We start from the raw sequence: 14,511 nt of genomic DNA, 5'->3' as shown, positions 1-14,511 counted from the left end.
CTCCAAGCTAGGCTTCAGCAATATGTGAACTGTGAACTTCCTGATGTTCAAGCTGGTTTTAGAAAGGGCAGAGGAACCAGAGATCAAATTGCCAACATCCGCTGGATCATGGAAAAAGCAAGAGAGTTCCAGAAAAACATCTATTTCTACTTTATTGACTATGCCAAAGCCTTTGACTGTGTGGATCACAAGAAACTGTGGAAAATTCTGAAAGAGATGGGAATACCAGACCTCCTGACCTGCCTCTTGAAAAACCTATATCCAGGTCAGGAAGCAACAGTTAGAACTGGACATGGAACAACAGACTGGTTCCAAATAGGAAAAGGACTTCGTCAAGGCTGTATATTGTCACCCTGCTTATTTAACTTATATGCAGAGTACATCATGAGAAACGCTGAAATGGAAGAAACACAAACTGGAATCCAGATTGCTGGGAGAAATATCAATAACCTCAGATATGCAGATGACACCACCCTTATGGCAGGAAGTGAAGAGGAACTAAAAAGCCTCTTGATGAAGGTGAAAAGGAAAGTGAAAAAGTTGGCTTAAAGCTCAACATTCAGAAAACGAAGATCATGGCATCCTGTCCCACCACTTCATGGCAAATAGATAGGGAAACAGTGGAAACAGTGTCAGACTTTATTTTTCTGGGCTCCAAAATCACTGCAGATGGTGACTGCAGCCGTGAAATTAAAAGACGCTTACTCCTTGGAAGGAAAGTTATGACCAACCTAGATAGCATATTCAAAAGCAGAGGCATTACTTTGCCAACAAAGTTTCGTCTAGTCAAGGCTATGGTTTTTCCTGTGGTCATGCATGGATGTGAGAGTTGGACTGTGAAGACGGCTGAGCGCCGAAGAATTGATGCTTTTGAACTGTGGTGTTGGAGAAGACTCTTAAAAGTCCCTTGGACTTCAAGGAGATCCAATCAGTTCATTCTGAAGGAGATCAGCCCTGGGATTTCTTTGGAAGGAATGATGCTAAAGCTGAAACTCCAGTACTTTGGCCACCTCATGTGAAGAGTTGACTCATTGGAGAAGACTCTGATGCTGGGAAGGATTGGGGGCAGGAGGAGAAGGGGACAACAGAGGATGAGATGGCTGGATGGCATCACTCACTCGATGGACGTGAGTCTGGGTGAACTCCGGGAGTTGGTGATGGACAGGGAGGCCTGGCGTGCTGCGATTCATGGGGTCGCAAAGAGTCAGACAGGACTGAGCGACTGAACTGAAATGAATAGTTTTAGAATATTCACTGATGTTACCTCTCACTCTTTAAGTCCATTGATCTTATTATGGAGTTCTGGCTGTCCAGGGCCCTTGAGTCTCCTGAAATTCAACTAGCACATCAATTTTCCATCAGCCTTTCTTTCTGAGAATTGCATGTGAAAAATTAGATACACTCTGAGGCTACTCTCTAGTTTTAAAAGGAACAAAACATATAGGGTGCTTCTGAAAACTATAACTTCACTGTTTTACTAAGGAACAAAGGAAAGCATAGTGAGAGAAAACATAGAATGAAAGGACTGGAATACAAGTAAGAATGGATCCTGAGAATACTGTTAGGAGAGCTGAAAATGTGTTCTAGATTTGGGTTAAAATTAAAAAAAATAAACAAATAGAGCTTAAGGAAGAGGGTAGGAAGGAAGTAACGAGGTAGAATGTGAAAACAGACATTCTCCAGCAGTCAGAAGCTGAGAGGCTGAGATTCATGAACACCAGGCAATGATTAAGTGGTTCATTGGAAGGAAGAAGTAATACAATTTGATTTATATCTGGCATCAAGATCTTTGGTCTAAAATAGAAAATTTTCATACATAGCTTTACTTCTGTCAGAGTTTGATATGAGCAGATCATAATTATTTATAATAATGAGATTGTCCACAAATTTATAAGTATTTCTACATACGAAATAGAAATGAAGTTGAATCAGAAATCAATTGTGTAGAAACTTCAGTGGTTTTCCAAGTATTTTATATCTTCTGCTGTCTCTTGGATACTACTGTATACTTACTAACATTGATGGGAGTGAGGATTAAAAATCACAAAGTCAAACTGGATTGATTTGTCTTTTGTCTCTTATTTGACATTCACTTGTAAACTATCTTGGCTTATGCCTTTTTTTTTTTTTTCTCCATTCCCATGTCTTATTTTCTCCAGTGGACATTAAATTCCTTGAGAATAGTAATTAAATACTCTGTACCTTTTTCTATCTTTGATTGTATCCACAGTATTCTCTCAAATCTTTTCTGAAAGAATAAAATACAACAGAAAATTAAGAGGGCAGGTATTTTTCAGATACAAATAAATCTGAGAGACATTGGAACATGGGGATTTGGTGACTCTCATGTTGTGTATAGGATATGTTTTTAACTTATTATCATTGTTTCCACAATCACAGAATGTTTTACCATTCTCTAGCCCACCATTCTCCCCATAACCTCAAGCTAGGTATAATTCCAAAATATGCCATGGAATTTCATCTTCTCATGATTCCTCTGGAATACTTTAGCACCACAATTTTTCTGCCACTCCAAATCCTACTTATCTTTCAAGTCCCCTCTTTCCTTTCTTGGCACTTCACCATCAAAGTCCATCTCTCCTTTATAATGTATAGCCATATTGTTGTTATTGTTTACTTGCTAAGTCATTACGGGAGAAGGCAATGGCACCCTACTCCAGTACTCTCGCCTGGAAAATCTCATGGACGGAGGAGCCTGGTAGGCTGCAGTCCATGGGGTCGCTAAGAGTCGGACACAACTGAGCGACTTCACTTTCACTTTTCACTTTCATGCATTGGAGGAGAAAATGGCAACCCACTCCAGTATTCTTGCCTGGAGAATCCCAGGGACAGGGGAGCCTGGTGGGCTGCCGTCTATGGGGTCGCATAGAGTCAGACACGACTGAAGCAACTTAGCAGCAGCAGCAGTAAGTCATTTCTGACTCTTTTGCAACCTCATGAACTGTAGTCCACCAGTCTTCTCTGTCCATGGAATTTCCCAGGGAAGAATACTGGAGAAGGTTGTCATTTCCTTCTCCAGGGGATTGTCCTGCTCCAGTGTCCAACTCATATCTCCTACATTGCAAGTAGATTCTTTACCACTGAGACATCTATATTTGTATTCACGGTGTAAATAAGTTAGCTGTTAACTAACCTGGTAGATGAAGGATACCAGTCAGGTTCTGTGTTTATTCATGATTTTATCTCACATGCATATTTTCTTCATGGCAGGCACATGATAGAAATATCAGTCAGGTCCATTAGGGCTACTTTTTCTCATTTTTCTCCAGTGTAAACATCTCCAGCACTTTCTAAAGAAAACACAATAAAGGAAGGCTGCCTGAGAAGAGGAGCAGGCATATATCTTTTTCAAATTATTCCCATTTTGGTTTTGATTTTGCAGGGGCAATGCAATGTAACTCCAGAATCACCCATTTATATTCAACAAGAGGACTATATCCTTACTGAATGTCTTGCAGCAGCATGAAGCCTGAGTGACAATCCATTAAGTTTCAAGATCTGTTTAGTTTAAATACCAAACTTTATGGAATGGCACATAGGAACTTCACTTACTGAAACAGTGATGATCGTGACAAACCTGAACTGATCTTGAAAGCATTATCTAGTTCCAAATACATCAATATTCGTATCTTAACTCTAATACTGCTTCATTTATTCTTATTGATGTTTGCCTTTTGACTATGCTAGTTCCTATAGGTATATGTTTATATAAAATATATACAAATTAATAAAATGTATAGTGAGAAATGTACATGGCAAGTATTGAAAGATATTTAATGTGGCTTTTCAACACATATTTTACTACTTGCATTACTTATTTGAGAAAACAAATTATGATCAGAAAGTTAGTTTTTAATATAACTTAGATTTAGAACAGTTTCATCAACACTTGGCTTCTCAGGTGGTGATAGTGGTAAAGAACCCGCCTACCAAAGCAGGAGACCTAAGAGATGTGTGTTTGATCTGTGGGTCGGGAAGATCCCCTGGAGAAGGAAATAGCAAACCATTTCAGTATTCTTGCCTGGAAAATCCCATGGACAGTGGAACATGGAGGGTACAGTCCATGGGGCCAGAAATAGTCCAACACGACTGAAGCAACTTAGCACTGGCAACACACTAAAATTATTTCCTACTCAACAGATATTTAATATTTTATTGTATTTTTAGCCTCTAATTTCCCAAGTTTTAAACTTATACTTGAAAACACTAATGTAGAATAAATTAATGATGAGGATTTGAACTTGCTGGCGCCAAAATTTAATCAAGCCACTTTTAGGGGGTCTACCCATCTCAGAGACAAGATTGATTTACTTCCTGTGCCTAGTGATACAAGAATGGAAGTTCTTGTCTCATTGAGGAAAGAATTCACAGATGAGACAGAGAGTTCAAGAAGGTAAAGCAAGGATTTATGGAGTAACAGTAGGCTGTCAATGGGAGAGCAGGTAGACTCAGATAAGTAACGTAAGTTACTGCCCTGAGTTTCTTTGGCAGACCAGTAATGTGAGGTATATAAAAGAAGGGGTAGAATATTCATTAGGGTGGGAGGAATTTGGGGTTGTATTCTCTTATTTTCACTTCAGCTTTGCTTTCCCTAGGGGAGGAGGGATTTTTGTTCTTTTTTAGTCATAGCATCAGTGCATGATGGGTACTTCTTATCTGTAAAGGCCAGTTTTGTTGTAATGAAAGCATAATGAGCAAAAGTTTATACATTTCAATTCTGGAGACACCTGTCTTTTCCCACCTTTCTTTGTCTGCCTCCAGGACACTTAGCACCTCAAAATGTGAGGTTTCTTGTCTTTCTGGAGGTTCTTACTCTTCGTCTGCCTAAAGACCTCTTTTTTTTTTTAACAAGATGTGTGGTTTAATTTCATGGCAATAAGTCTCTATTCCCCTTTCTCTGCGCATATCTAGCAACCTCCCTGCTTTAAGAATGGTTGTTGTTCAGTCGATCAGTCATGTCTGACTCTTTACAACCCCATGGACTGCAGCACTCTGGGCTTCCCTTTCCTTCATGTCTATTGAGTCTGTGATGTCATTCAACTATTTCATCCTCTGTTGTCCCCTTCTCTCCCTGCCTTCAATCTTTCCCACTATCAAAGTCTTTTGAATGAGTCAGCTCTTTGCATCCGGTGGCCAAATTATTTAGAGTTTCAGCTTCAACATCAGTCCTTCCAATGAATATTCAGGATTGGTTTCCTTTAAGATAGGGTCCTAATTTTATTGATTTTTTTTTTTCCCAAACAGAGACTTTATTTGTAACTTAGAGGTATATAGCTTTGCTATGTATTGTTTTAGGAAAAAGGTCTGGGAATACTGTTTCTCTATAAAAGTGAAAACTAAGATGATTTATCTATGTAAGAGATTAGCATATCAACAAAACTTTGGCTTCCTCATTTACTTGTATTATTTTTGTGTGGTGTACACAGATGAAAGGCAAATAACAACAACAGAAAACAACCAAACAAAAAATAAATTATGATAAATGTGGACTCAAGACCACATCAGAATAGTTCTTGTCTATTCCCACTGGATGTTTGCACTTTCCTTTCACAGCACTATATATTCTCTTTGTTTGTCTTATAATCATCTTGGTCATATAGAATAAAGCAAGGATTTTCAACTCCATTTCCAATGAACACATAAGAGTTTTTGAATTAGATGTTTTGTTGTCTTGTGTTTTTCCATGCCTAGTGGGAGCTTTCAGGGTTATAAATGGGATAAGACAATTTCCAGTGGAACTATATTTTACAGCTCATGGAAATGTGTAAGCTTCAATTCCACAAAGGTTGTTGCAGAGGGCTGAACCTGGGAGAATAATCTTTCATGATGAAATATGCCACTTTAAATGAATTTATATGACCTTCATCTTCCCTGTCATCATCCAACACACAATCTTGCAATCACCATCTTAGATAATTGTTTAATTATTATTTACTCCTTTTTCTTTACATTTTACTATTGAAAGACTAAACTGATTTTCTGAAGAAGTAAACTGATTTTCTGAAAATTATCAGCTGGATTAAAGATCTAGGAATAGACTTCAGTTCTTCTATTACTCTGAGTTTTTTACTCTACAGCCTCCTTCTGTTGGAGGGTAAATAGCCTAAATGCCATCTCTAAAATCACTTCCTTCTGTTCACATCTTAAATATCTAGGGATAGAAAGGCAATGTACATAGAGTATAAGGGCAAAGGCTCCATTCAGAATGCCTGGATTTGACTATAGCCTCTTGGGAAACTATGGAATATCTATAATATCAATTACCTTTACATAAAATAGAGATGTACTTAGGGTTCTGCAGAGAAATAAACAACAGGATATCTATACATCACTATCTCTATTTCTCTCTCTACTTCTCTATGATTCTCTCTCTCAGCCTAGAAAGGGATTTGTTATAAAGAACAAGAACATATGGTTGTTGAGGCTAAGAAGTCCCATGGTCCATATGTTGTAGATGCAGGGAAGCCAGTGATTTACTTCAAATACTTGATGGTGTAGATCTGAGAACCAGAAGCACCAAAATAAGGAGAATATCTATTCATCAGCTCAGTCAAGTAGGCAGAGAAGAAATTCAACCTCCTCCAACATTTTGTTCTATCCAGGTCCTCAGTTGATTGGATGATGCTCATATACATGGGGGAATTGACTTGGGTTATCAATTCAAACTCTATTTTCCCAGAAACATCATCACATATACACCCAGAATTAATGTTTACGTGAATATCTGGGCATCCTCTAGTGCAGCCAAGTTGATACATGAAATTAACCATCACTAAGATGGTAAGAATTTTAACTATCTCAGAGTAGTTTCATTAGCATTAAATGAGTTAATGTATATATATGTGTGTCTGTGTGTATATATGTGTGTATGTGTGTGTGTGTGTGTATATATATATATACACACATATATATGAAGAATATAAAATTAAGCCTGGCACCTGTAAGACAATATACACAATATAGATATTACCTATTAATATTAGGAGTATCACTTCAGTTCAATTCAGTCACTCAATCATGTCTGATTCTTTGCAACCCCATGGACTGCAGCACGCCAGGCTTCCCTGTCCATCACCAACTCCCAGAGTTTACTCAAACTCAAGTGCATCGACTTGCTGATGGCATCCAACCATCTCATACTCTGCCATCCCCTTTTCCTCCTGCCTTCAATTTTCTCAGTATCATGGTATTTTCCAATGAGTCAGTTCTTTGCATCAGATGGCCAAAGTATTAGAGTCTCAGTTTCGGCATCAGTACTTCCAAAGAATATTCAGGACTCATTTCTTTTAGGATGGACTGGTTTGATCTCCTTGCAGTCCAAGGGACTCTCAAGAGTCTTCTCCATCACCACAGTTCAAAAGCATAAATTATTCAGAGCTCAAGTTTCTTTATAATCCAACTTTCATATCCATATATAACTATTGGAAAAACCATAGCTTTGACTAGACAGACCTTTGTAGGCAAAGTAATGTTTTGCTTTTTAGTATGCTGTCTATGTTAATCATAGATTTTCTTCCAAGAAGCAAGTGTCTATTAATTTCTTGGTGCAAGTCACAATCTGCAAGGATTGTGGAGCCCCCCAAAATAAAGTCTGTCACTGTTTCCATTATTTCCCCATCTACTTGCCGTGAAGTGATGGAAACAGGTGCCACGATCTTAGATTTTTTTGAGTGTTGAGTTTTAAGACAGCTTTTTCACTCTCCTCTTTCATTTTCATCAAGATATTCTCTAGTTCTTTGCTTTTTGCCATAAAGGTGGTGTCTTCTGCATATCTGGGGTTTTTTGTATTTCTCCTTGCAATCTTGATTCCAGCTTGTGCTTCATTTAGCATTTTGCATGGTATATTCTGCATATAAGTTAAATAAGCAGGGTGACAATATACAGCCTTGACATACTCTGTTTCTGATTTGGAACCAGTCTTTTCTTCCATGTCTGGTTCTAACTGTTGCTTCTTGACTTGTATACAGATTTCTCAGGAGGCAGGCATGGTGGTCTGGTATTCACATATCTTTAAGAATTTTCCATAGCTTCTTGTGATCCACATGATCCAAGTCAATAAAGCTGAAGTAGATGTTTTTCTGGAATTCTCTTGCTTTTTCAGTGATCTAAGGGATGTTGGCCATTTGATCTCTGGTTCCTCTGCCTTTTCTAAATCCAGCTTGAACATCTGGAAGTTCATGGTTCACAGACTGTTGAAGCCTCACTTGGAGAATTTTGAGCATTACTTTGCTAGCATGTGAGATGAGTGCAATTGTGCACTAGTTTGAACATTCCTTGACATTGCTTTTCTTTGGGATTGGAATGAAAACTGACCTTTTGCAGTCCTGTGGTCAATGATCAGTTTTACAAATTTGCTGGCATGTTGAGTTCTGCAATTTCACAGTATCATCTTTTAGGATTTGAAATAGCTCAACTGGAACTCCATCACCTCCATTAGCTTTGTTCATAGTGATGCTTTCTAAGGCCCACTTGACTTCTCATTCCAGGATTTCTGGCTCTAGGTGAGTGATCACACCATCGTGGCTATCTGGGTCATGAAGAACTTTTTTGCATAGTTCTGTGTATTCTTGCCACCTCTTCTTAATATCTTCTGCTTCTGTTAGGTCCATGCTATTTCTGTCCTTTATTATGCCCATCCTTTTGTCCTTCATCCTCCATCTAGTAGCTGCAAGTCTTTGAAGAGGAGTCACCCTGAGCTTAAATTTTATGAAATCTGTAAAGCAGAAGTAATTTTTTTCCCCCACAAGCTCGTTTATAGGATCAGCTTAGTAATTCCTGGAAAATACTTCTTCAAGCTTATTCACCAAGAGTTTTTATTTTAAACTGAGATTAATTCTTACCTGACAGGATAGAAATGTAGACATATATAAAGTATAGATGGAAATTGTCAATGAAGTCTTCCCGTGCGGTGTTGAAATGAAATGAAAACGAATGAATCTCTTTTACTCCAGAGTGTAAGCATATTTGAGTAAATGTAAAAGTAAAGGATTAAGTGGCTTATCAATATGTAAATTTCTAAATTTATTTACTAATATATAAGGAAAGATTGAAAGCAGAAGGAGAAGGAGATGACAGGATAAGATGATTGGATGGCATCATCAACTCAATGGACATGAGTTTGAGCAAACTCTGGGAGCTGGTGAAAGATAGGGAAGCTGGCAGGCTGCAGTTCATGGGGTTGCAAAGAGTTGGACACGACTGAGTGACTTAACAGCAAGAAATTGTGGGTTTTATGTCTTGTTCATAGTAGGCATGAATTAGATTCCATTAGATTTGTTTTTTCATTTTATTATTGTGCAGAAACTTTGCAAGCCTGATAGTGTATCATCTTCAGAATATCTGTTCAAGTTGTATCAGATCTTCAATTCACATGTAAGGAAAAAAGTCTTAACAATGATAAAGTATTTGCTTAATGTCATCTACCAGACATTAAGCCAAAATGGAAAATTCAAAATTTGAACTCAAGTCTTACCTTCTGTGGCACAAATGAATTGGAATTTAAGAAAGATTATTTAGTATCTCTGAGTTTACAGTGATTAGTATGACATTTAGATAGGTTGCTTTCCTGGCCAACTATACCATTGTTCTGCACATAGAAATTTTGGTAAATAAGTCTCTCCACAACCATGTTGTTACCACTAAATTATGTTATATAGAATTTTCTTTATTCCAATTTCTCAAACTATAAAACAAAAAGTAATGAGTTCGCTCCCCTTCTGAACAGAGCTGCTTGATGATCCCTCACAAGGAGATGACCAAACTGTTCTTTTGAGGTTTGTCACCAATAAATGCTCTTTCAATCTATGAGGAAAAAACACAAAGAGGGCAGTTCTGGAAGGGTGGCTCAAAAGTCTAGAGAGGAAGTTCTTTGTTGGGCTTCTTTTGCAAGCAAATAAGATAGATTTTAGAGATCAGCATCACTTGTCTGAGAGACTAAAATAATATTCTCAAGGTGAATGCTTGCTGAGGTATAGAAACTCAGTGGAACTCAGTGAAAACCCTTTGAAGATTTTCACATATGCTGGAAACACACAAGAATGTACAATGTAGGTTATACCTAAAGACACAGACTGGTGTCTGTTCACTGCCTGAAGTGTTTTGAAGGAGGAAGCTAGCTGGAGTAGGTTGAGCAAACAATATACTACCTACATTCTAAAGTAAATACTTTGATTGAATTCAAGATGGAAAGCAGTAGATTCTTTTTTTTTTTTTAATTTTCTGAGAAAGGTGACATAATTTATCTTCAGATTATTCTGGCCTCTGAATGGAGGTGAGGCTATCACATGGAATACAGATAGTACTTCAAGAAATTATTGCAATAAATGGTGTGTATTGATCTAGGGTGTAGTAACTAACATTTATGTTTCTCCCTCTCCCTATTTTTTAACATTCTCTTAGGCAGTAGATGAAAATTATTAGCTCCTATACAGTGAGAATAATCAACAGATATAACAGAAGGGAAAAATGGGCTCTATGTTCTCATTTCTAATGGGTGAGGTGCTTTTGATTTGAGTGACCTTGGTAATATACAAAACTTCTTCACTTTCCACCAACATAAATGTAGGCATTTGTCATAGCATTGATCTTCCATGCTTTCAAGGAGGACAGGAAGAGAACTGTGGTTGTCTTGAGCAGTCTGTGAATTTGCCCTTTCCACCCCTCCCATAGAGGCAGACATAACCAAACAGCTACACACACTCCTCTTACTTTTAATGCAAAATCATCATTTTTTTTCATTATTTATTAAACTAAAAAATAAGAACTGTTAGAGGAGTAAAAGAGGAAGGTGTTTTTGGTGATAATTTTCTACCTCTACTCTGTAATTAAGGAAAATCAGTCAGATCTCAGGAAAACAGTTTTTTTTTTTTTTTTTTTTTTTTCTTTTTAAGAAAGCAATTTCTCTAACTCCTCAAATTGTTTTACTAGAAAGTAAAACAATTTTTGGTCTCACCTCACATTTCAAGTACTTACTTTCCATCCATAATACTCTAATCTTAAACCCACCCTCCCCCCACCTTTCTTTCTTTTTTTTTTTTTTTTTTTGTGGTTTGAAATCACTTGTATTCAAGTCCTTAGATGTTAGGGATCAGAGAATATGACCTGTTGCCTTGCCCTTTAATCTATATTGTCAAATAGTGTGCTATATTTTAGGCTATTTGCTCATTATTTCTGTACTTAAGAAACATGAACCTTGTACCATTCGATCAATTGGTAAGTATGGACTACAATAATCCAAGTCTAGAATAAGATAATGGCCCTTCAGAAAGTCAGTCCTTCTGGCATGTTCAATGGCAAAAGTAAGTGAGCTATCACTTAGAGTATGTTTGTATATTTAATCATCAAATAAGACAAATTTAACAAGTGCAACAAAGATTTCAAACAAACATTTCATAAAATCCATCAAAAATCAGTATGTATTACCACTTTTCCTGAACACAATAATTTCAAAAAAAAAGTCATATTCTTTGGTATTGGGTATGTGTACGGGGCTTCTGTTCTGGCCCAATGGTTAAGAACCCACCTGCAATACAGGAGCCACAAGAGACTTGGGTTCAATCCCTTGGTGGGGAAAAATCAAGGGAATGGCTACCCACTCCGGTATTTTCACCTGAAGAATCTGCAGGGACAGAGGAGCCTGCCAGGCTCTAGTCAATAGGGTTGCAAAGAGTTGGACATGACTAAAGCGACTTCACACACATATACACTCACACACACATACACACACGTGCTGTATATAGGATACTAGGTACATTCATTAGATACTAGGTACATAAATTAGATAATATGGAACATTTCCAGTTGAACACTCCCACCCCCAACCATGATCTGCATTTGAGACCTGTTGTCAATTTGAAACTATACAGACGTTAAGGATGCCAAGGAGGATCTTGCAAATTAGCCTTTATTACATGACCAGAAGGAAAGAGCCAAAGAAAATAAAGAGATCATTAATTTTTTGCTTTGTCTCGAAGTCACCTCTTCAGAACATGAGAGCTCAGACAGGAATTAGGAAATCTGGGAAACCTCACATATAGATTTGCTAATGAAGAAACTGATGGGAAAGGGAACATTACATCATTCATTACTGAATATCTGAATATTACCAAATTTTATGGTTGAGGAAGCTATATCCTTTCCTTTAACATACCTAGGCTTTAAACAGAATAAAAAGTATCACTGCTCTCTCTTACTCCCTGGGTGAAACTATTCACATTGTATTTATAGAAAGAGAAATAGAATAGCTATGAGCATGAACTTCAGAGTCAGATGGATCATTCTACACTCTTGAATCTGTTATGTATTGCATGGAAAAGTTGCTTAAATTTACTGAGACTCATTTTTCTCATCTGCAAAGTAAGGATAATAATACATCGTCACATTGTTATTTTGAGGCCAGGTGAGATGATATTTATCAGTTGCTTCCCACAATGAGTGAATGTTCTGTTACAAGTATTAGGCTGATCCATCAACCATGGGATGAGAACTTACTTCTTTCCTACTTAAGAACCCTTCAGTTCAATTCAGTTCAGTAGCTCAGTCGTGTCCAACTCTTTGCGACCCCATGAACTGCAGCATGCCAGGCCTCCCTGTCCATCACCAACTCCCGGAGTTAACTCAAACTCATGTCCATCGAGTTGGTGATGCCATCCAGCCATCTCATCCTCTGTTATCCCCTTCTCCTCCTGCCCCCAATCGCTCCAAGCATCAGAGTCTTTTCCAATGAGTCAACTCTTCGCATGAGGTGGCCAAAGTACTGGAGTTTCAGCTTAGCATCAGTCCTTCCAAAGAACACCCAGGGCTGATTTCCTTCAGAATGGACTGGTTGGATCTCCTTGCAGTCCAAGGGACTTTCAAGAGTCTTATCCAACACCACAGTTCAAAAGCATTAATTCTTCGGCACTCAGCCTTCTTTGCAGTCCAACTGTCACATCCATACACGACCACTGGAAAAATCATAGCCTTGACTAGACGGACCTTTGTTGGCAAAGTAATGTCTCTGCTTTTGAATATGCTATCTAGGTTGGTCATAACTTTCCTTCCAAGGAGTAAGCGTCTTTGAATTTCATGGCTGCACTCACAATCTGCAATGATTTTGGAGCCCCCAAATAAAGTCTGACACTATTTCCACTGTTTCCCCATCTATTTCCCATGAAGTGATGGGACCAGATGCCATGATCTTCGTTTTCTGAATGCTGAGCTTTAAGCCAACTTTTTCACTTTCCTTTTCACTTTCTTCAAGAGGCTTTTTAGTTCCTCTTCACTTTCTGCCATAAGGGTGGTGTTATCTGCATATCTGAGGTTATTGATATTTCTCCTGGAAATCTTGATTCCAGCTTGCACTTCTTCCAGCCCAGCATTTCTCATGAGGTACTCTGCATATAAGTTAAATAAGCAGGGTGACAATATACAGCCTTGACATATTCCTTTTCCTATTTGGAACGACTCTGTTGTTCCATGTCCAGTTCTAACTGTTGCTTCCTGACCTGCATATAGGTTTCTCAAGTCAGGTGGTCTGGTATTTCCTTCTCTTTCAGAATTTTCCACAGTTTATTGTGATCTACACAGTCAAAGGGTTTGTCATAGACAGCATCACAAAATTCAAGAAGAGAAAGTGAATACCCTAGACATAATATATTCTGTTACAATTTTGCCTTAGTCAATCTGTCTTTCCACCTCAGCAGTTATCAACTCCTAGTATACCCTAGAATCACTTGGGAGGTCTTAGAAGACACTCATAGCAGCACATTTTGATTAATTAACCCACAATCTTAGGTGATTCTTTGTGTAACAGCAGTGTTTAAGAATTACTGTTTAAACTCACCAGGACTTATTTCTCACAGCATCTGAAGACTTTTTGTACTACACTAGAAGTACTTTTCCTGTGAAATTTCTCAGCAGGGTTGCAGGTGTAGGTTGAACAATTAAATTTTCAGATGTTAAATATTTAAACCAGTAATAGTATCTATTCTGAAGAGCAAATGAGAGAATTGTCTCTAAGGCTTCTGTATACTCAATTCTGCTGTAATAATAAATCTTGAATATCTTCCTTTTCTCTCTTTGACTTTAGAAACTTAAATGAGCACACCCTATTTGCCAGTGTCAAAATTTAGTCAGTGAAATAGACAAATGGGAAACTATGAGTTTATATATTGTGATAAATATATGCTCTGGAGCCAACACAAAAAGAGGTATTTAAATCCAATGAAGGCTTTTTAGAATATATTATACTGAAGGTCATTTATTTATTCATTTATTAAAAAAAAATTCTGGTAGACTCTAATAGGAAAACAACCAAGAAGAAAAATTTGGTCCTTGAAATCATGGAACGTGTAATTTAGAAATCTTGATTGGTGTTTAGAGTTAGTTAAAAATCAATCTTTATGAGTAATTCTACTCATAAAGAACAGCTTGTGGGCTAGTGCACACACCTAAGAGAGTGACAGTAAGTTTGAAAAAGATTAATGTTGATTTAAGTGTATTCAGAAGTTG

Source organism: Bos javanicus, chromosome 15 (assembly GCF_032452875.1).
Source record: "Bos javanicus breed banteng chromosome 15, ARS-OSU_banteng_1.0, whole genome shotgun sequence".
In the NCBI taxonomy this organism is placed as follows: Eukaryota; Metazoa; Chordata; class Mammalia; order Artiodactyla; family Bovidae; genus Bos; species Bos javanicus.
Note: the sequence above shows the minus strand (reverse complement) of the source record.